This window comes from Myxocyprinus asiaticus, chromosome 49 (assembly GCF_019703515.2).
Source record: "Myxocyprinus asiaticus isolate MX2 ecotype Aquarium Trade chromosome 49, UBuf_Myxa_2, whole genome shotgun sequence".
Classification (NCBI taxonomy): domain Eukaryota; kingdom Metazoa; phylum Chordata; class Actinopteri; order Cypriniformes; family Catostomidae; genus Myxocyprinus; species Myxocyprinus asiaticus.
Genome location: NC_059392.1, coordinates 24,116,187 through 24,140,037, shown reverse-complemented (window position 1 = coordinate 24,140,037; position 23,851 = coordinate 24,116,187). Strand labels below are relative to the sequence as shown.

The following is a 23,851-nucleotide window of genomic DNA, read 5'->3' as shown; positions in this document are numbered from 1 at the left end:
TCTCATTTGGAATATAGCAGGAGAACTCCCCTGCATCAGTGAAGATTAGATTTTTGAGTGTGATGGAGAAGTTTCCATTTGCAATCTCTGGGGGAAAACTTTCTATTCGACCTTTGAATATTTGATCCTGTTCTGCTGTTGAAGTTCTGCCATCCATAATATCATAAACATTCTTGCTTTGATTGTATCTCCAAAATACATTAATTTCCTCTGTCTTCAGCACTCTTTCTTTATAAGAGCATGGCAAGATGACAGAGTCTCCAGCAACACCTTTGATTTCAACTGGGACCTGCAGAAACACTAAAAAAAAAAAAAAAAAAAAGCTGTCTTTCTCATATCCCAGTTTAATATGCAAAGTCAACTATATTTAAGCCAATAGTATGTTGATTTCACTTAATGTTTAACACTGTGGCACATGGTGTTTGTTTGAGCGGCCCATCAATCCCAGCACAGCAACAATGACCAATGGCAGTTTGGGCCGAGACTACTTTATTTGTTTGCACAACCAACAGAAGACGGGGGAGTTTTTATTTTTAAATGTTTAAAAATGATTTTTGCAATTCAGTTTGGTGATGGCAGTGGTGCAGAAATGACACAATTCTTCTTTAACTGAGGTCTGTGAATACTAACCTTTGCCTATCAGCTGTAGAAATAAACAAATGAAACAGGATCTGTAAAAACAGACAAAAGCAAGTTAATATTGGTTAAAGACAAGCAAAGGTTACTTGCACCAACTTAGTATTATCCACCACTCCCTTTAAAAAAAAAAAAAAAAAATTACCCAGGTTTCACCCCAAAGTCAAAAGAATAAGAAATGAATTTTTTTAGATAAAGAAAACGAAGCCTATATAACGAATATTCAGATTGTTGCATTGTGACAGACACTTTATTAGGAACACTATGGTCTTAATAAATTGCCGGACGAGGTCTTCTGCTGTTGTAGAGAGGATGCATTTGCATTGTAGTGAAGCGCAGACCAGTATCGACCAGTATGTGAAATATTTTTGCTTTAAAAAAAAAAAATAATAATAATTCTAAAAAGGTTCCCGACATATTGTCCAGGTTATTATATAAATCAAATGTCTGAATCACTGATTGCTGTGTAGGTAGGCATTACATGGACATAATGCAATATAGAGTGCAACAGTGTGGTTCTGGAAGTAAAAATCCCATTCATTTTTTTACATAGATTAATCGATTTTCATATTAACTTTTAAATCTTTAAAGACAGACTTACCATGAGCTCCTTAGTTGTTCAATGACGGTATGTTTTTTTTTTTTTTTTTTACTTTTGTTTAAAAATTGTCTTTGAGAGCAGAATTCCTGGTGAACAACTACATTACCCACGGTCCAGCAGAGAACCCTTCATCAATCAGAGAACCGCGGCCAACGAAACCCACAAAAACGTGACCAGGATCGACCGCTCACTCAAACGACGCAACCAAGTCGCTCTCCCTTCACCCTTGAACTACTTATATATTTGTACTTATCGGAATATTTTGGAGGAAAAGTAAAAAAATTAAAGAAAAATATATTGTTTCTATAGTTATAATCAGCCATCTAAAATCAATAGTTTTATATATTCCCATCATATATTTAATTACATCATTTGCATTGCTTCCTGGGATTGTAGTTTGGGCCCTTGTGAAAGACACAGTCTTGTACCTTTGTCTTTTTATCCAATTTTTAAATACTTTTTTGCCTCCAAAAAAAGTTAGTGATGTTGTGACTCACCTCGAAGCTTGTTGGTTTGGTTCATGGCTTATTATTTGTATTTTTTTAGAGAAGATTTTATGAAAAGCCTATGTAAAAAAATAAATTAAAAAAAATTAAAAAACAAATTAGGAAAAAATACTTCCAGATCCCAGACGGCTGAAAAAGTGGGCGGGCACTGTTGCACACTATAGGCATTAGCCCAATTTCAATTTCCCAAGTTTACATGGAGAGCAGCTGCACACTTAAACAGAGATGTGATTAAAACAAGACCACTATTGTCCAAGCTGGACAAATTAATGACTGCCACATCAGCCTACTCCATATTTTAACATACGCCCTACTTTTATGTTCTGGAAGGGGCTGAGATTAAACCACAATTAGTAAAAGTATCTTTGATTTCCTCTTTAACTATTAAATTAATCCTAATATCTTCTGTCTTAACAGTTTTCATTTACTGAGCTCTGTTTAAATTTATAATGACACATCTGGCGCAACTATATTCAAATTTCCTCAAGGGTTTGGTGGTTGCATATTTATTGTAATCATTATAATTATACACTGTAAACATTATAATTATACACTCACCAACCACTTTATTATGCATTAAATCATGCAGATATGGGTCAGGAGCTGCAGTTAATGTTCACATCAACAATCTGAATGGGGAAAAAATGTGATCTCAGCAATTTTGACTTAGCATGATGTGTTTCCACCTTCTTTAACATTTAATGTAAATGTATTTCCAATATTTAGTGTAAATTTATAACATTGTGTGATGAGGAAGAGGGCGTGGCCGGGCCGTGATGGAGCACGGCCAGCGAGAAAGTGAGATAAGGGGCAGCCGGAGATGCCATTTCGAGACAGATGCACACAGCCGCGCTGCATGTTTGTTTAGGTTGGTTTTAAGTTTACCATTAAAGTTTATGTTTACTGTTCAGCCGGTTCCTGCCTCCTCCTTGCCCATCCTTATTCTGTTACACATGTACTTTGTAATATTTTACTCTGGAATACGTTTTAAAGCATCAGTTACCATAGCTGCGACAAGGCTTCTAACACAGCTGCTGAGGGAGTGACAGAAAATTTGGCCTGGTTCTATCTTCATACTGATGTTATCCAGCGCTGTATATGTTTTATTTTTTACTGCAAATCTGTAAAAATCTGTTTGTACAAACAGATAAGCAAAAATTTGCTGTGGTCTACCATTTACCACCATTCAAGAGTAGCCAACTATGATGACTTCCGTGGACACGTGGACACGTGAAAAGGGTCCATTGTTGGTGCCAGACGGGCTGGTTTGAGTATTTCTGTAACTGCTGATCTCTTGGGACTTTCACACACAACAGTCTCTAGAGTTTACTCAGAATGGTGCCAAAAACAAAAAAACACCCAGTGAGCGGCAGTTCTGTGGATGGAAATGCCTTGTTAATGAGAGAGGTCAACAGAGAATGGCCAGACTGGATCGAGCTGACAGAAAGGCTACAGTAACTCAGATAACCACTTTGTAAAATTGTAGTGAGCAGAATAGCATCGAGATTCATCAGACCAGTACATGTTGAGCATTCTGGTCGGTGAGTGTATAATTATAATGATTATAATAAATATGCAGCTACCAAACGTTGAGGAAATTTTAATATAGATATTGAGGAAGCACAGATGACAGCGCCAGATGTGTCATTATATTTAAACTGTCAGTTCAGTAAATTAAAACTGTTAAAACAGAAGGTTTAATTTAATAGTTCAAGATGAACTCAAAGATACTTTAATTTTGGTTTAATCTCAGCCCCTTCCAAAACATAAAAGTATGGCCTATGTTAAAATGTAGTGGACTGATGCTTCAGTAATTCATTTGTCCAGTTTGGACAATAGCTGTCTTGTTTCAATCACAGCGCCTGCTCACTTTTTCAGCCATTTGGGTTCCGGAAGTATTTTTCCCCATTCATTTTTTGCATAGGCTTTTCATAAAATCCTTCATTAGAGTTGTAAACCATGAACCAAACCAACCAGCTCAGATGTGAATCACAACTTAGCAAACTTTGTTTTGAGGCAAAAAAATATTTAAAAATGAGACAAAAAGACAGAGGTACAAGACTGTGTACTTATAATCTTTCATGAGGGCATGAACTACAATCCCATGAAGCACTGCAAATGACGTAATTAAAAAAACGATGGGAATACTATATGTAAAACTATTCATTTTAGATTGCTGATTATAAAGTATAGAAACAGTATATTTTAAATTTATTTCATTATTCAGATAAGTACAAATACATAAGTAGTTTAAAGGTGAAGCGAGACCTGACTTGGTTGCGTCATTCACAGTGCGTCATGGGAGTGGGAAGTCACTACTGATCACGTTTAAATAATGTAGACTGAATCAACAGAAGCATATACCATTGATGAACAACCTCGTAGCTCATGGTAAGTCTGTCTTTTTTATTTTTTATTTTTATCTCCCCAATCTGTAATGCCCAATTCCCACTACTTAGTTGGTCCTCGTGGTGGTGCGGTTGCTCACCTCATTTGCCTCCGTTTCTGAGACAGTCAATCTGCGCATCACGTGACTCGTTGTGTATGACACCGAGGAGACTCACAGCATGTGGAGGCTCATGCTACTCTCCGCGATCCATGCACAACTTACCACACGCCCCATTGAGAACGAGAACCCCTAATCAAGACCACGAGGAGTTTACCCCATGTGACTCTACCCTCCCTAGCAACTGGGCCAATTTGGTTGCTTAGGAGACCTGGCTGGAGTCACTCAGCACACCCTGGATACGAACTCACAACTCCAGGGGTGGTAGTCAGCGTCAACACTCACTGAGCTACCCAGGCCCCCGGTAAGTCTGCCTTTAAAGGTTTATAAGTTATCGCTGAAAATTAATTTCATCTATAGAAAAAAAATGTATGGGATTTTTTACTTCCAGAACCACACTGTTGCGATCTATAGCCGCTTTTCCACCATCAGGCCGAATGGTTCCAAGCACGGTACGGTTCGGCAGCATTTCCACTTTAGCACGGTTCGGCACGGAACGATTATAAACCGTTCTCAGCACAGAATTCTCAGCACGGTTAGCTAACCGTACTCAACTGATGGCTTTAGTACATGGTGACTCACAATTGTCAATGCCAAGGTAATTTATAGTGCCAATAGTTGTTTCTAACATGCCAAGTTTGCTAATAATTGGATGAAGTGAATAAGCTTATAAAAAATAGTGTATGTTTAGTGTATCTTCATGATTTTATGATGATGGTTTAACTAGTATTGTAGCATACATTTATTTATTTTTTCGTAAGGGAAGCATATTATGAGCTCACAATATATTCTCATATACTATTTTCATCTAAAATGTAATAAATAAAATGTGTTGTCAATCCTCTTATGGTATTCGGTCATTTTTGTGCGAATTGTTTTTTTATTTACTAAAAACTGTTTCCTTTATCCTAGCAGTACAAGAATTGGTAACTTTTGCTCATACAAAACAAATCCTCCATAGCGCACCACTCCCATGTTTACCGCTCATGCCGACACCACGGATCTGTTACAGACATCCTCCTGATTTCACCGCACCAGTTTACGAACTGTTCAGCCCGATGGTGGAAAAGCGGCTGATGCTGCATTATGTCTCCGTACCAAACTGCACGTGGCCTGAAGATCATTGGCGGTTTTTATATGAATATAAACACTAAAACTGTACGTACATACCTTAGTGCCATGACTCACGTTGATATCTGTTCAATTACCGTGTTGTAATTGCAGTTTATCCTAATGTCATGATTTATTGTTTTATTAGTCAAGTTCCGGGAAGTGCGCAGAAAGAGTCTGTTGTGGCGTGAAATTTAAATTGCCTACTTTTGCGCCACACCTCCTTGTATTTTATTGATCAATAAAAACTAATATTAAAATGTAAGCATTCGTGAAATTGTATCGCAGTGCGAGACTTTTGCCAATCTCCACTGTCTGCATCAAGTCAAGGACCACCAACTACCAGAGCCCCTATACCCAGGCGAGCCTTCAAGCTTAACTTAACAAAGCGTAATGTACACTGGCGAGGACACCAGAGGCCGATTTTTTTAATGGATGTCTATGGATGATATTTCAGTATGCCAATTAAACTGCTTTTCTGAGGAAACGGCTAATCGCTTAGTGAACTGACCAACTGTCCGCTAATCTTCAACATGTTTTACACTAAATAGCCCTTTTGAAGTGAACTATGTGTGGAGATTAATACGAAAATTTGCTATAAGAGAAATCACGGACAATATTGCGACAGGTAGGTGTCAGTTTACGGCTCTCCCAATTCAGTTGTATGGCAACCGCAAAAGGTGATTTACTGTCGTAACACTCTGAAAGCGGTTCAATGACTACATGTACATTATATGATTGCTTAGAAGACTCACGTGATCCAAGTTGGTCTCTTATGCTTTTTCCTATGGTAGAGCTGCTGAGGTAGGATTCAAATCATAAAATAATCTTTAGCTCATCTTCAGTTCCTCGCGCTTGGCGCATGCGCAGAGCACGTTTATAGACAGTTTTCAGAGACTGTGATGACGCGTTTCCGCCTTATCAGCGTAAATCTCGCATTTTTCTTTTTTTTTTTACATTATACAATTTTTAAATATTTAGTGAAAATTTATAACATTATGCTTTGTTTTATATTAACCTTGAATTAGTTTTAAAAAACGAATTACCACAGCTGCCAGGGGTTTTCTATTACAGCTGCTGAAAGAGTTACAGTAAATTTGACATCTTCTCCTTATCTGACTGTCTTAATCCACCGCTCTAGTTTTTTCCCTTTTCTGGAAAGTCATTCAAACGTAATAGTGGATTTTTTTCTTTTGGTCTTGGAGCAAATGGGTAAGTAAAAATAATATTTGCTGTGATCTCCCGTTCATGTACATTTATGCATTTGGCAGATGCTTTTATCCAAAGCGACTTACAGTGCACTTATTACAGGGACAATCCCCCTGGAGCAACCTGGAGTTAAGTGCCTTGCTCAAGGACACAATGGTGGTGGCTCTGGGGATTGAACCGGTAACCTGCTTACCAGTTGCTTTAACCCACTACGCCACCACCACACCATTCACTCCTGTTCACCGTTGTTGAAGTTTACCTTGCAAATGTTTACTTCTGCGTTCCAAAACCCAGAGTGTGAAAAAGGTCTATTGTGCACGTACAGCGCTCTGTGCATGCGTCAGGCGCGAGGAAACAGAAAACCTCAGGGCAAAACCAAAAAGCAGGAGCGAGGGTCCCTTCTGAGCTCTTGCAGCGATCACATAGAGGGGATAACACTGTATATATTTTATGAAGCTTTACTTTCGAATAGTGCAATCTGTGCATCACTTTAAACTGCATTAATTGTACCCTAGTATGGAACAAATATGTATTTTTTTCAATTCCTCTTCCCAAATATCATCAGAAAGTGTGACACAATATTGTTCTCCCAAGCTGTTTTAAGACAGTCTGAGGATACTGTAACCTGAGAGCAAAACATGGAAACAAACCGTGACGCCAGATGCCTACAACAAGGGGCTGACGCAACAGACTATACACAAATGTATCTTGTGGCAAATTCTGAAAGTCAGAGAAAGTGTGTTTTACGTAGAGACACGCCTGCTGGTAACGAAAGAAATGAGACTGGGAAAGGTCAAAAGTCTTATTAAAGTGGTCAAAGGCAGCAAATTTACCTTTTTAATAAAAATCCTTCACAGTGGCTAGACCTTTGCTTTTCCAGATTGAAAATATTTTATCAGAGTGGCCAGGCAAAAAAATTATGATTTTTCACAGATGGGCAGGAATACTGAAGGATGCGTGATGTTCAATGCATTCCTAATTTAGTTCAGAATTCTAATTCTAACAAAGTTTTTACAATTAAACCTTTTCGACGAATCAGCACTAGAGAAAATAATTGCTGCGAGAGAGCTACCAGGTCTCGAGCCTCCATGCGTAACCACTTGGGAGACACATCAACCGGGCCATCTGTACTATATGGATGACTGCTCTGCCAGTACACCATAGTCCCTGGCATTGGCAGATCAATAATAATGCTGAAAAACAGGTAGCAAAGAAGAGAGACCTTTCATATCAGGGTGAAGCAATCTATCTACAGGAGTCTGCAGTTGCATGTAAGTGTGTTTATTTCATTGTTTTACTTTATTGTAGAGTGGTATTCATTGCTAGACTTGTGCTGTTTGTTTACTGTCTTGAACTCCCGTTGTTTGTTTACTGTCTTGAACTTGTGTCGCTTAAACGTAGGTTGGTGTGTGTGTGCTATATTGTTCTGACTTGTCCCAGGTTATTCACTGCTAGATTTAGCATTGGTTGTCCAGTGTGTGTAAAACTATTGTGGTTTTTAATGTCAATAAACAGTGCTTCACTTGTTTTAGGGTATTATTTATTGCTAAAGTGCAGCATAATTTATTTGCGGTGTACGGAAGTCGCGCTTGTCACCTCACGTGACCCTTAGTTTCTGTTGACCACGTAACTAGCTTTGTTGTGCCAAGTAGCATTAAGGCGTATCCTGCTTTTTTCATTGAACAGATCATTATCATCGCATATATATTTGACTTGAATGCTGACGCGTAAGTGGCAGCGGAAGTGGTAGCCCTCGTGTGAAGCCCTCCTCATGTGAAGACCTACTTGGGTAAAGACCAGCGAGTCTACCTGTGCGAGTCCACCGAGCAAAGACACCGACAAGGCGCCACTCACCATAGCATTTAAGTATCTTGTTATTGTGTCGCTTTTCTTATTTTCCTTCTATATACTAACATGTCTGCTTATCAAATAACACATGCCTTCAAGCACATCCCTGTTATCTGTTACAGACCGTTTACACGATATCGATGCAAGACCAAACGCAACCCACACAACCTACGGCCACTTTGCACTTCAGCACCTGCTCCGCTCTCTTTCTCAGTGGGACTCTGGAACTGCCAGTCAGCTGTGAACAAAGCTGACTTCATTCCAGCTTTTGCCACGCAGTCCATCCTCAGCATTCTGGCACTGACAGAAACATGGATACGTCCAGAGGATACAGCAACACCTGCTGCTCTCTCCAACAACTTCTCCTTCTCTCACAACCCTCGACACACCAATAGGGGTGGGGGAACAGGTTTGCTCATTCATAACAACTGGACTTTTTCACCACACTCTTTCTTCCTTACGTGGAGTGGTGGTGGTGTAGTGGACTAAAGCACTGAACTGGTAAGCAAAAGGTTGTTGGTTCAATTCCCACAGCCACCACCATTGTGTCCTTGAGCAAGGCACTTAACTCCAGGTTGCTCCAGGGGGATTGTCCCTGTAATAAGGGCACTGTAAGTCACTTTGGATAAAAGCATCTGCCAAATGCATAAATGTAAATGTTATGTAACAATACTAGTTTTGAATTCCATGCTATTACTACAATGCAACCCACAAAAATACATGTTGTTGTCATCTATCACCCTCCAGGTCAGCTGACAAACTTTCTTGAGGAGCTGGATGTCCTGCTATCCTCGTTGCCGGAAGATGGTAGGCCACTTGTGGTTCTTAGTGATTTCAACATACACCAAGACAAGCCCCAGGCCACTGAACTGAATATTCTCCTGGCCTCATTTGACTTGGAAAAACTACACACCACAGCAACTCACAGATCGGGCAACCAGCTGGACCTCATTTTTACACGTAACTGTACCAACTCAAATATTCTTGTTACTCATTTACATGTCTCTGATCACTACTTTGTTCAATTCAACATGACCCTCCCATCTACATTAAAACAGACTCCACCTTTGGTTTCCTTTCACCGTAACCTCCGTTCCCTTTCACCCTCTCGCCTTTCCACTGCTGTCTCTACCTCTCTTCCTACACATAATGTATTCACCACGCTTGATGTAAACACTGCCACAGACACACTAAGCTCTACTTTAACAACCTGTCTAGACAACATCTGTCCTATCTCCTCTAGGCCAGCACGTGCTACACCACCCAGCCCCTGGCTGTCTGACGTCCTTTGTGAACATCGGACTGACCTCAGGGCAGCTGAGAGGAGATGGCGGAAATCTAAAGATCCAGCAGATCTAGGTAAATATCAGTCTCTGCTTGCAGCTTTTTCAGATAACGTTAAATCTGCAAAAACCTCCTATTACCAGAACAAGATCAACAGCACCACAGACACTCACAGCTCATTTAGAACATTCAACACACTTCTCTGCCCTCCCCCTCCACCACCAGACACATCACTGACAGCAGATGTCTTTGCCACATTTTTTACTAATAAGATTACAACCATCAGCAATACATTCTCAGCACCACACCCTGTCAAACAGCTGTCTCCTGTATGCAACTCTTCTGTCTCTATGTTCTCTCCTCTGACTGACACTGAGGTCTCTAAACTCCTCCTCTCCAACCACCCCACCACCTGTTCCCTTGACCCCATTCCTTCTCACCTTCTCCAGGCCATTTCTCCGTCCATCCTACCTGCACTCACACACATAATTAACACATCTCTACTTACAGGCACTTTTCCCACTACATTTTAGCAGGCTCAAGTAACCCCGCTGCTGAAGAAACCTGCACTTAATCCCACACAAATAGAACACTACAGACCAGTCTCTCTCATCCCATTCATGGCAAAAACACTTGAAAGGGCAGTTTTCAATCAAATCTCTGATTATCTCTCACAGAACAAGCTGTTGGATGACAATCAGTCAGGCTTCAAAAGTGGACACTCCACTGAGACTGCCCTGCTGTCTGTCACTGAGTCGCTGAGATGGGCGAAAGCTGAATCCAGATCATCCGTCCTGATTCTGCTGGACCTTTCTGCAGCCTTTGACACAGTCAACCATCAGAGCTTACTCTCTACCCTCTCCTCGCTGGGCATCACAGGAACTGTGCTTGACTGGTTTAATTCCTATCTCTCAGGAAGGTCCTTCAAGGTAGCCTGGAGAGGTGAGGTATCCAAGCCACATCAGCTACTTACTGGGGTACCTCAGGGATCAGTGCTTGGGCCACTTCTCTTCTCTATATACACAACATCACTGGGACCCATCATTCAGGCACATGGTTTCTCTTACCACTGCTACGCTGATGAGACGCAACTCTACTTGTCTTTCCAGCCCAACGACACCACAATGACTGCTCGAATTTCTGCCTGCCTGGTGGACATCTCAGCCTGGATGAAGGAGCACCACCTGCAACTCAATCCAGCCAAGACTGAACTCCTTGTCTTTCCAGCCAACCCTGCTGTTGAACACAACATCACCGTGCAGCTGGGTGCAACTACAGTAACGCCTTCCAAATCAGTAGGGGTAACCATCGACAACAGACTAAATTTCACAGACCACATCTCAAAGACCGCAAGATCATGTAGATTTACACTGTACAATATCAGGAAGATAAGACCCTTCCTCTCTGAACATGCCACACAACTGCTTGTCCAGTCACTTGTCATAACTAGACTGGACTACTGTAATGCTCTCATTGCAGGCCTCCCTGCATGTGCAATTAGACCCCTGCAAATGATCCAGAATGCAGCAGCACGTCTGGTCTTTAATGAACCAAAGAGAGCACGTTACACCACTCCTTGTCTCTCTCCACTGGCTGCCGGTTGATGCACATATCAAATTCAAGGCTCTGATGCTGGCATACAGAACAGTCACTGGGTCTGCTCCAGCATACCTAAAATCATTTATGCAGAGCTACGCGCCCACTAGAAGCCTGCGGTCGGCTAAGGAACGTCGTCTTGTTGTACCTACACAAAGAGGCACCAAAACACTTTCCCGGACTTTCAGCTTCATCGTACCACGTTGGTGGAACGACCTTCCCAACTCCATCCTTGAAGCTGACTCACTCTCGGTCTTCAAAAAACGACTAAAAACACATCTTTTCCATGAGCACTTAACCAGTTATTTAAAAAAATGTTATTAAAAAATAAATAAATAAAAATAATATATATATTCCTGTTGCAATTTATTCTGTTTTGAATACTATTATGATGCTAGTGAAACTTTGTAATACAGCACTTTTCATACCACTGTCTCCTTAAGATGATTCGCTTATGTTTTCCTCTTTTGTAAGTCACTTTGGATACAAGCGTCTGCCAAATGAATAAATGTAAATTATTGCGAATACAAATGGCTAAAGGCTCTAGTGCCATATCGAATAACAATGGCCTTGAACCAAGTTGAAGAGGGGGAAAAAATGATTTGTCTGAGTTTGTACGTGTAGCTGATATGAGAGGAATTAATTATTTTAGATCAGTAATCTAAACTTCTCGCCAAGCCAAACTGCTCTTGCAGAAAGAACATGTAACTCCATTCAATCTGGTCAAAGCCATTATTGGCATCTAATGAAATGACAACTGCCTTTGAGCCCTTACTATGATTTCCAAAGATGATGTTTAACAGGCGACGTATGTTGGAAATTGAAAATCTGCCTGGAACAATGCCAGTTTGATCCTAGTGAAATAAAGAGGCCTCATGTCTACGCAGTTGGGTGATCAAAATCTTAGTGAACACTTTTTGGTTTAAAGTTAAGAAGACTTATTGGTCTGAAACTAACAGGCTTTGTATCATCCCTATGCTTTTTCCTCAGCAAACATACATGAGCCTCATACAGTCAATCTGTGAAAATCCTATTATCAGTTGAGTGATTTATAATTCTAAGCATCGAAGCGGCGATAGAATTTGCACGTGCTTTATAGAATTCCACACCAAACCCAAATATATATATACACACACACACAGGCGGCCAAAAGCTTGGAATAATGTATAACCGCTGCCTCGACCTCGCATAAGCATCGGCTACAAATCTGATTTATAGGGGAGGGACCCATTATCTATTTTATCAGGACAGCAGTTCAGTGTTTGGAGTGATAAGCCAGGCATACTTTCTCCATTACAGACTGAGTTCTTCTAATACCTACACCTGTCTTATACCTGAGAGTACTTCTCTCTAGCGCCCTCTCAGGGTGAGTAGTAGAATTAACATGTAAACAGGTGTGTGACTGTTACAAATGTACAGATAAAAATGGCAAAAATGAAACAGCTTTCTCTAGAAACCCTGTCAGTCAATCATTGTTTTGAGGGAAGAAGGCTATACAATGCTTGAAATTGCCAAAAAACTGAAGATATCGTACAAAGGTGTACACTACATTATTCAAAGACAAAGGACAACTGGCTCTATCAAGGACAGAAAGAGATGTGGAAGGCCAGATGTACAACTAAACAAGAGGATAAGTACATCAGAGTCTCTAGTTTGAGAAATAGACGCCTCACATGTCCTCAGCTGACAGCTTCATTGAATTCTACCCGCTCAACACCAGTTTCAGGTACAACAGTAAAGAGGCCTTATGGGGAGAATTTCAAAGAAAAAGACACTTTTGAAACAGAAAAACAAAAAGAAAAGTTTAGAGTGTGCAAATAAACACAGACATTGGACAACAGATAATTGGAAAAGAGTGTTATGGATCTTAAGCCCATTGAGATTTTGTGGGATCAGCTAGATGGTAAGGTGCGTGAGAAGTGCAAGACAAGACAGCCACATCTATGGCAAGTGCTACAGGAAGTGTGGGGTGAAATGTCACCTGAGTATCTGGACAAACTGACAGCTAGAATGCCAAGGATCTTCAAAGCTGTCATTGCTGCACATGGAGGATTTTTTGATGAGAACTCTTTGAAGTAGTTTTTTTCAAATTGTAATAGTAATTTTTCACGTTATTAATGTCTTGACTATACGTTGTGATCAGTTGAATGCCACTTTGGTGAATAAAAGTACCAATTTCTTTACATAAGAGCAAAATCTGTACATTATTCCAAACATTTGGCCACCAATGTATATACAGTTGAAATCAGAAGTTTACATACACTTAGGTTGAAGTCATTAAAACTCATTTTTTAACCACTCCACAGATTTCATATTAGCAAACTATAGATTTGGCAAGTCGTTTAGGACATCTACTTGTGTGTGACATAAGTAATTTTTCCAACAATTGTTTACAGACAGATTGTTTCACTTTTAATTGACTATATCACAATTCCAGTGGGTCAGAAGTTTACATATACATTAATTGTGCCTTTAAGCAGCTTGGAAAATTCCAGAAAATTATGTCAAGCCTTTAGGCAATTAGCCAATTAGCTTTTGATAGGCTAATTGGCTAATTGGAGGTCTACCTGTGAATGTATTTTAAGGCCTACTTTCAAACTCAGTGCCTCTTTGCTTGACATCATGGGAAAATCAAAAGAAATCAGCCAAAACCTCAGAAAAAAATAATTGTGGACCTCCACAAGTCTGGTTCATCCTTGGGAGCAATTTTCAAATGCCTGATGGTACCATGTTCATCTGTATAAACAATAGTACGCAAGTATAAACACCATGGGACCACGCAGCCATCATACCGCTCAGGAAGGAGACGCATTCTGTCTCCTAGAGATGAATGTAGTTTGGGGCGAAAAGTACAAATCAATCCCAGAACAACTGCAAAGGACCTTGTGAAAATGCTGGAGGAAAGAGGTAGACAAGTATCTATATCCACAGTAAAACGAGTCCTGTATCGACATAACCTGAAAGGCTGCTTAGCATGGAAGAAGACACTGCTCCAAAACCACCATACAAAGCCAGACTACAGTTTGCAAGTGCTCATGGGGACAAAGATCTTAATTTTTGGAGTAATGTCCTCTGATCTGATGAAACAAAAATGTAACTGTTTGGCCATAATGACAATCGTTATGTTTGGAGGAAAAAGGGTGAGGATTGCAAGTTGAAGAACACCATCCCAACCGTGAAGCATGGGGGTGGCAGCATCATGTTGTGGGGGTGCTTTGCTGCAGGAGGGACTGGTGCACTTCAAAAAATAGATGGCATCATGAGGAAGGAAAATTATGTGGATATACTGAAGCAACATCTCAAGACATCAGCCATGAAGTTAAAGCTCAGTCACAAATGGGTCTTCCAAATGGACAATAACCCCAAGCATACCTCCAAAGTTGTGGCAAAAATGGCTTTGGGACAACAAAGTCAAAGCATTGGAGTGGCCATCACAATGCCCTGACTTCAATCTGATAGAAAATTTGTGGGCAGAACTGAGAATGCATCTGTGAGCAAGGAGGCCTACAAACCAGACTCAGTTACACCAGTTCTGTCTGGAGGAATGGGCCAATATTCCAGCAACTTATTGTGAAAAGCTTGTGCAAGGCTACCCAAAATGTTTGACCCAAGTTAAACAATTTAAAGTCAATGCTACTAAATACTAACAAAGTGTATGTAAACTTCTGACCCACTGGGAATGAGATGAAAGTAATAAAAGCTGAAATAAATAATTCTCTCTACTATTATTCTGACATTTAACATTCTTAAAATAAAGTAGTGATCCCAACTGACCTAAGACAGGGAATGTTTTCTACGATTAAATGTCAGGAATTGTGAAGAACTGAGTTTAAATGTATTTGGCTAAGGTGTATGTAAACTTCTGACTTCAACTGTAACAAAGCAAATATTGATTAGTGAGTTTAAAGTGTGTTCCTTTACCCTATCAATCAATGCAATGACTTTTTCAAATAATTATTTGTAAAACTGCATGTAGTGTATATAAAAACATAATGTAAAAAATGCGCCATCTGATTGAAGTCTGTCCCAAATGCACACTTTTACCACTCGTGCCCCCTCATGGACTTGCTGACTAGCACCTCATCAGTCTGCACTTGCTTACGTCACCAAAGTCTGCAATCAGAGGAAGACCGCAAGGGTGGAGGGTGGAATTTGGGACTGGGCCAATGTAGCAGATATGTTGTATTAAACTGAGATGAGACTGTTTGCACGAGTGAGGCTGTCTTAAATATAAAAAGATATTTACATTTAGTTATTTAGTAGATGCTTTTATCCAAAGCGACTTACAAAAGAAAGACATAGCAAGCAATTTGTCATAGAAAGTTCAACAACATCTACAGTGTTGTACTGCCAAGCTCTCAAGGTGTAGTATAGGTGCTAGCGCAGAAGAAATATTTTATTTTTTTTGTACAGTAAGTGGAAGTTCAGTAGTAAGTGCAATTGGTGTGGATTGGTTAAATGCTCTGAACAGATGTGTTTTCAGATGGTTCTTGAAAGTTGAGATGGTATCAGCAGATAGTGTGAAGGTTGGAAACTCATTCCGCCACAGAGGAACAGAGAAAGTGAACGACCGTGAAATAGACTTTGAGCCTTTGTGTGATGGGACCACCAAGCCAGAGTCAAAGCCATGAATTTGATGCAGGCATCTACAGGTAGCCAGTGGAGTGAAATCAAGAGAGGGGTGACATGAGCCATTTTTGGCTTACTGAAGACCAGATGCGCTGCTGCATTCGGACCATCCGCAGTGGCTTAATCGTGTTAGCTAGGAGCCCAACCAACAAAGCATTAAAATACTCCAGTCTTGAAATGACCAGAGCTTGGACCAGGAGTTATGCAGCATATTCAGACAGAACATTTCTGAATTTCCTGATATTATAGAGCACAAATCTTCAAGACTGGGTGGTTGATGAGATGTGGGCGGTAAAATTAAGCTGGTCATCTACCACCAATCCCAGGTTCCGAGCTGTTCTGGTTGGTGTAAGTGTAGTTGAACCAAGATGAATAGTGAGGCTGTGGTCAACAGATGGGTTGACTGGGATCATGAGGAGTTCTGTCTTGGCAAGGTTGAGTTGAAGGTGATGTTTTTTTCATCCAAAGAGGAAAAGAACCAAACATTACACCTGTGTAGACTGGCAATACTGATGTGGATCCAGATAAAAGTTTAAATCACCGCCGAGAATCAGATTGGTTGAGCTAGGGTCTGGAAGTAAATTAAAAAAACTTTGCAGAAGAAACTGGGATCATCCATATTTAGACCTTACACATTCACAGGTTACAGGGAAATTATTAATGAATCCAGATACTATAGTGTATCTCCCCACCAGGTCAGCCACTACGAATTGCATATGAAAAGGAATGGATTTTCTTAATAACACACAGTGCATTCATAAAGTATTCAGACCCCTTCATTTTTTTCTTCACATTTTGTTATGTTGCAGCCTTATGCTAAAAGGCTTTAAATAATTGTATTTTTTCACATTAAATCTACACTCCATGCCCCATAATGACAAAGCAAAAACCAGATATTTTATAACTTTGAAAATGTATTAAAAACAAAAAAGCTGAAATATCACATTGACATAAGTACTCAGACCCTTTGCAATGACACTTGAAATTTAGCTCAGGTGCTTTCTCTGGATCATCTTTGAGATGTTTCTACACTTTGATTGGAGTCCACCTGTGGCAAATTCAATTGATTGGACATGATTTGGAAAGGCACACACCAGTCTATTTTAGGGGCCATGGGACCGGCTCCAGGCATGGAGTGAGATCAGGTGGCCACAGGGGTGGCTCCAGGCACGGAGTGGTGTCAGGTGGCCATGGAAGCGGCTCCAGGCCTGGAGCAAGTCAGGTGGCCATGGGACCGGCTCCAGGCCTGGAAGGCGGTTTCAACAGGGCAAGGAGTATGGAAAATAGGGCTGACTGGGCAGACGGTCAGGAATGGCCACAGGGAACAGGACAGGTTCGTGAGCACTGGCAGCGACTGGAGGCCATTCCCGAGTCACTGTCAGTGTTTCTGGCGGTCAGCAGCGAGCTCCTCCATCTCCTGGGGGTCGGCAGCGAGATCCTCCATCTCCTGGGGGTCGGCAGCGGGAACGGTCGGCACCTCCTGGTGGTTAGCTGGGAAGACCGAGGCAGCGCCGTCCTTCCTACTCCTCCGTTTACGGGTCATTGGAGGACTGGGGACTGGGCTTGAGAAGGGACGGACGGTGGTATGGTCCATCTGGGGAAGTCCCTCCTGGGATGAGAGATCAGAATCCCCAAAAAGGTAATCAGCAAAGTCCAAAAAACCACAAGTTTCCAGTTTTTCCATCTCCCTCTGAACACAGGTTGATCAAGGCAGATGTTAAATACCTCCTTCAGATCTTTCTCATCATAATCCAGCTCGTCCACTAAAATAAAAATCACAGGAAAAGTCCCTCACGTCAATTCCCCTCTGATGGATGTTGCGAAGGTGGACAAGCTGGGTCATGTGCTGGCAGATGGAAAATACCATGGGGGGAGATGGAATAAGGAAGATGTCTGAATTGGCCTGGGCCAGACTGTTCCATCATAGTTTGTTGAGGAAGGACCCAAATGCAGAAGGCAAGTATAAGAGCTTTATTAAAAAGAACAAAAAGAACAAAAAGAAAAAAAAAATCACGAGGGAGAAAACAAACCAACTAAAACAAAATCATGACAGGATAACTGGAACAAAACAAGGCAACTCACTGGCAGTACATACACAATAGTACAAAACAATCTGGCAGAGACATAAGGGAAGAATGCACAATTTATAGGCAGCAAGACACATGACTTGGACTAAACGAGGGAGAGTAATGAGGAGTCAAGAAGCACATGGCAAGGCAAACACAAAGACAAGACATAAAGCATGAGTGTTTGGATCCCGACTCAGAAACAAGACCGAAGCATCAGGATCCAGACATCATGCTCTAAACATGGCACACAGACTAGACAGAAGAGCACACAGCAAGGAAAACAACCAAAGCCGTGTGCTCACACAGAGACAGAAAATAACCAATGGGTGGAGGAGACTGTCATGATCCCGCCACAACAAGAATAAACTAAGACCAAAGTAGCAGGATCATGACAGGCTTAGGGACAACTCTGTGAATGTCCTTGTGTGGCCAAGCCAGAGCCCGGACTTGAATCCAATCAAACATCTCTGGAGAGACCTGAAAATGTCTGTCCACCAATGGTCGCCATCCAACCTGACAAGCTTGAGAGGATCTGCAGAGAACAATGGTGGAAAATCCCCAAATCCAGGTGTGCCAATCAGGATCATGACAGGCTTAGGGACAACTCTGTGAATGTCCTTGAGTGGCCAAGCCAGAGCCTGGACTTGAACCCAATCAAACATCTCTGGAGAGACCTGAAAATGTCTGTCCACCAACGGTCACCATCCAACCTGACAAGCTTGAGAGGATCTGCAGAGAAGAATGGCAGAAAATCCCCAAATCCAGGTGTGCCAAGCTTATTGCATCATACCCAAAAAGACTTGAGGCTGTAATCGTTGCCAAAGCTGCTTCAACTAAGTACTGAGTTAAGGGTCTGAATACTTATTTCAATGTGATATTTCAGTTTTTTTAGTTTTAATACATTTGCAGAGTTATCAAAAATCTGGTTTTTGCTTTGTCATTATGGGGTATGGAGTGTAGATCGATGTGGAAAAAAAAATTAAAAATTAAAGAGCACCTATTATTGTTTTTAAAAGTGCCTAATTTTGTTTTAAAGGTCTCAAACAATAGATTTACATGCATCCAAGGTCAAAAAACACTTTCATTTAAATTGCAGCATTACCTTTTTTCCCCAGTGTCAAAAACGACTCGTTCAATGATCCGTTCTAAAGGATTCATTCTAAACTCCTCCTTTCAGAGAGCCTACTCTGCTCTGATTTGTCAGATGTCCCAGTCTGTTGTGATTGGTCTACCGCTTAGTGTAGTGTTTGAGGGTGGGTCAAAGCTGTTCGTGAACAGCCAATGAAGACCAGAGGTTGGTTTTTTGTTACCAAATTACGTAGGTTAGTACAGGAAGTAAGTCTGGAATTACTAATAACTAATTTCAGGTGTTCAGAATCGGTTCTTTCTTTTGGGAGTCAATAACTCCATTTGTCGTGCACTTTGATTTTTGAAACTTTGCAGACTTTTTTACATTCTCAAACAGCTATATAATACAGAAGCCCCGAACCGCAAGGTGAAAAAAATAAAATAAATAAATAACGGTGAAAAAAAAACAAACAAACAAAAAAAAAAAACCAATAGTGTCTCAGTTCGTTCCTAAGCCTAAGTCTTACATTTTTTTTTCTCTCTTCCTACAATTTTTTTTTTCTCTCTTCAATTTTTTTTTTCTCTCTTCAAAAACAAATTTTTTTTCTCTCTTCAAACAAATGCATGCTGTACCAACTTTGGCCACCAGTTGCCACTATCAGTAAACATGTAATCTTATGCTTTTAATGCTTTCTCTGTTGCTATATAGCTGAATAATACATTTATTATTTATTTAAGGGTTTGCAAACATTAATCAAGACAAAATCAGGTTACATATGTTTGATATGGCATTACATCTAGTAATGTTAATGTTGTTGTAAGTAATCTAGTAAACCATAGACATATAAATGGTCATGACACCCGCAGCCTTAACATTACCAGATGTATCCCTAACACTTCAAAAGGACAGACATAATAATAATTTACCCATGTTTCCCGTTTTCCTCAATACATTCCTTCGCTTCCATCATGTAACACTGAGCAAACAGCATAGATGGTATAGAAAGACCAACAATTTCAAACAAAAAAATAACTCCAGTTGTTACACGACAACGAATGCCATATCAAATATATGTAACCTGATTTTGTCTTGATTAAGGTTTGCAAACCCTTAAATAAATAATAAATGTATTATTCAGCTATATAGCAACAGAGAAAGCATTAAAAGCATAAGATTACATGTTTACTGATAGTGGCACCTGGTGGCCAAGGTTGGTACTGCATGCATTGTTTTGAAGAGAAAAAAAAATAATTGAAGAGAGAAAACAAATTGAAGAGTGAAATTTTTTTTTGAAGAGAAAAGTTTTTTTTTTTTTTTTGAAGAGAGAGAAAAAATAATTGAAGAGAGAAAAAAAATTTTTGAAGAGAGAAAAAAATATTTTGAAGAGAAAAAAAACTTTGAAGAGACATTTTTTTTTTTTTTTAAAGAGAGAAAAACAATTTAGGAAGAGAGAAAACTACATGAAACACTACATGAAAAGTAATATTTGAAAAACCATAATAGGTACTTTTTAAAGCATTTTAGCATAAGTCTGCAACATAACAAAACGTGAAAAAAATGAAGGGGTCTGAAGGAACACAAGTAATGCATCTCAATGCAGCTTTTCTATAACAATAAACAGATAATGTATAGCAGGTGAGTTGGGACACTCAAAAAAATTTTTTTTGATTCAGTCCAATTTCCCCTCTTCGAAACAGTATTTTTTATTTTTGTATTTAATTTTTTATAATAATGTAGAAACTAAAACTAACTGGTGAGTAAATCAGCAGATTAGTTTAATTACTGTATCGGTCTATATTCACAATTTTCTATGTTCACATTTTTAAGAAAACTGCACAAGTACAAGTTCAAGCATGTTGTAGTTATGCACATTTTAGCACTCCAGAGTCAGAGTGCAAAGAGTGAAAGTTTTTCTTTTTACAGGACCTTAGTGTCTGTTCATATTAGGTAAACACTAACTCTTTCTTGCATGAAAATGGTTTGTTCAGTGCATCATTGCTTTCATGTTGGTCACTACAAACATTAACGATCAAGGACACAAAGTGCCATTGTTCCACTAGAAGATAAGGTCTCTTTAGTTAAAAGTTTACATTTGTGGTTGAATCTACATTCAGGAATATTCACAAGAGTACAGTAGCTAAAATGTGTGACAACTAGCTGTCAGGGGTTCCTCAGGTTTATGTTTTGGAAGTACGACAGTGCCAATAATGGGTTTACAATATTAACAGTCCAGGTAAATATATCAATAACTCATTAAACATCTGTAGAGCTGAGGATGGCGGGGCCGGGATGGAATGAGACACATCCGGTCCCCAATCAGCCTGATGGGGTGCGCGAGGGATAAAGGCGGCCGGGGACGACAGTTCGAGAGAGAGAGAATTGCAGGCAGCTGTACTGGGCGGTTTTTGGTTGTGTGTTTAAGTTGTTTATTAAATTATTATTTAAGTTGTCAAGCCGGTTCTCGCCTCCTCCTTTCCACTGAACTCCCTTACAACATCAAATGCAGCATATATCATAAACAAACTGACACAAGAAGCCTAACTCATTTTCTTTGGAAAAAGTGCACCACACAACAAATTCATTTATAGCCTACAATTACAAAGACATACTGGTACTAACAACCTAATGTACAACACCATTATACAATATACAAGTTAAATCTCTTGATACAAAGAATTAAAATTTATTTCTTTGGAAATATAGTAGGCCTATATAGCAATTCATTCATAATACCAGTCATTTTGAATTACACAGCCACATAAATGCACATTTAATCCAGCAGAATGTTCTGAACACTCATTATTTATAGTAAAGCTAAAATGCACATCATTCTTCCATAATAATCCAACATTTAAAAAGAAAAATGACCTACTTGCCTTGAATCCGTTCAGCTACGTTCAAAAATTTTAACAAAGCGAAACTGAATCATTCCATAATGCTCAAACAGAGGCAAGGTCAAACCTGATATTCAAGAATCACAACCCTACTGTCTCCCACAGTACATACCTGTATAGTCACAGCCTCATAATCTATATAAATTCCATTGCCGAGTCAAGTGACTTTGGAAGTGACTTTGTAATTGTGTATGCAGATTAACTCATAAATGGAGAGTTGTAGAGTAAAAGATATTAGTCTTGTGCAAGACTTATAGGTTCCTCATTTGACCAATTTTGACATAGATGAGTTTCAAGCCCTAAGGATAAAGTTCTATGATGGGCCAAAGCTGTCCTCTGGATGTGACTAACAGTATCCACACATTATGGGATGGGGAGGGTGTTTGAGTTTAAAAATACCTGTCACGTCTAGATGTGTTTTTGTTCGTGTTTTGTGTTCGTCTTTTATTTTAAAGTTTAGTTCCTGTTTCTGTTCAGGTCATGTGGTTTCATGTCATGTTATTTCCTGTTTCCATGAAATGTTTGTTCCTGTTTCCCTGCCATGTCATGTGATCATCCTGTTTCCCTCATGTTCATTGTGTCTGTTTCCCATTGGTTCATAGTCTTGTTATTGGTTCTGTCATGTCATTGGTTTATGCTCATTGTCTTGTTATCTTGTTTAGAGTTCTGTTTGTTCATTGGTTTATGTTTCCCATGTCCATGTATTTAAGTCTCATGATTCCATTGTATAAGGTTCAGGTATTGTGAATGTAACTTTGTTGGATTGTTCATGTCATGTCAAGTTCATGTTGGGCGTTACGGTTTTTGGATTTCACAATTGATAATAAACTGCACTTGGGTTTGTCACACATCATCATCTTCATCATTTGCCTGTCATTACCAGCATTGTTACAATACCACACCGATGAACCAATTGATCAAACATGGCCGTCAGGTGAACAGACACTTAGGTGCTTAATTGTAAACTCACCAATCAGGCGTAAGCACTATAAAAAGGCAACAGGTGAGTTTACCTGTCTTCAACAAAAATGGAAGGCAACGTTGCAGGAAGAGGGAGAAACGTCATTGGCCACAGAGCTATTTTGAATGTCCCAGGCCAGCGTGGTAGTACTGTAACATCACATTGTGCACGGCAATCACGCAGAATGGGGTCCTCCCCCGCCATGCCAGCTTAGGCCCTTACAACACGGCCCACATACTCACATTTTTAGACAGACTGCACAATATCGTCACAGCAGAAGACCAAATGGATGCAGAGCAGATGAGATATATTATCATCTGGGACAATGTATCTTTCCACCGATCTGCTCTGGTCCAAAACTAGTTTCATCAGCATCCACAATTTTCACACCAATACCTCCCACCATACTCTCCCTTCTTTAACCCATTGAGGAGGGGGTTTTTTTTCCCGGCATGGGGGTGGAAGGTTTACGATCTCCAGCCCTATGTCAGGATACCCCTCATTCAAGCCATGGAGGAGGCCTGCAACCTAATTGATGTAGGGTCTGTGCAAGGATGGATTTGAGAAGAATCCAGTTACATTCTGTTATTTATGATGACACTTGTACTAATGCAAAATGTGTGTATAAAAGAATGTTCATGGGCAGAATATGGACAAAAGATTGATTATGGGCATTATTTACTTTTGGGCAAAGAATGGCTTTCGGCTGAAGATGGCACATTAGTGAAGCAGCATATCAAACAACAGATAATATGTGCACTTAAAGAGTATTTTAGTAAATTTGATTCCTTTTGTAGATTATTTATACTGTGCATTAGCTTGCTAATAAATCTGCACGCCGGTGTGTTCATGTTGACTGATCTTAACTGACTGAACAGGAATTAGTTGTCGGCCTCAAAGTAGGTGGAGCTCCAGGTCACACCTACCGACGAC

The 23,851-nt window shown here is 40.0% G+C and overlaps 2 long non-coding RNA genes across 6 annotated transcripts; one reads left to right on the top strand and one right to left on the bottom strand.

Annotated features, from left to right (window-relative positions):
* Positions 1-205: 205 nt before the first annotated feature.
* On the bottom strand, positions 206-22,353 carry LOC127438212 (uncharacterized). The gene is made up of 3 exons (XR_007896672.1): positions 22,070-22,353; positions 631-671; positions 206-300 (listed from the first exon to the last, which is right to left on the bottom strand). It is a non-coding gene; the product is annotated as an uncharacterized LOC127438212 (long non-coding RNA).
* LOC127438214 (uncharacterized) lies at positions 5,426-16,705 on the top strand. 5 transcript variants are annotated; one of them, XR_007896678.1, is made up of 5 exons: positions 5,426-5,987; positions 7,608-7,839; positions 8,255-9,376; positions 9,660-9,775; positions 10,378-16,705. It is a non-coding gene; the product is annotated as an uncharacterized LOC127438214 (long non-coding RNA). The 5 variants fall into 5 exon arrangements; XR_007896677.1 differs by lacking the exon at positions 5,426-5,987 and adding an exon at positions 6,114-6,163; XR_007896679.1 differs by lacking the exon at positions 5,426-5,987 and having other exon boundaries at positions 6,119-7,839; positions 8,255-8,813; positions 9,164-9,376.
* Positions 22,354-23,851: the final 1,498 nt, after the last annotated feature.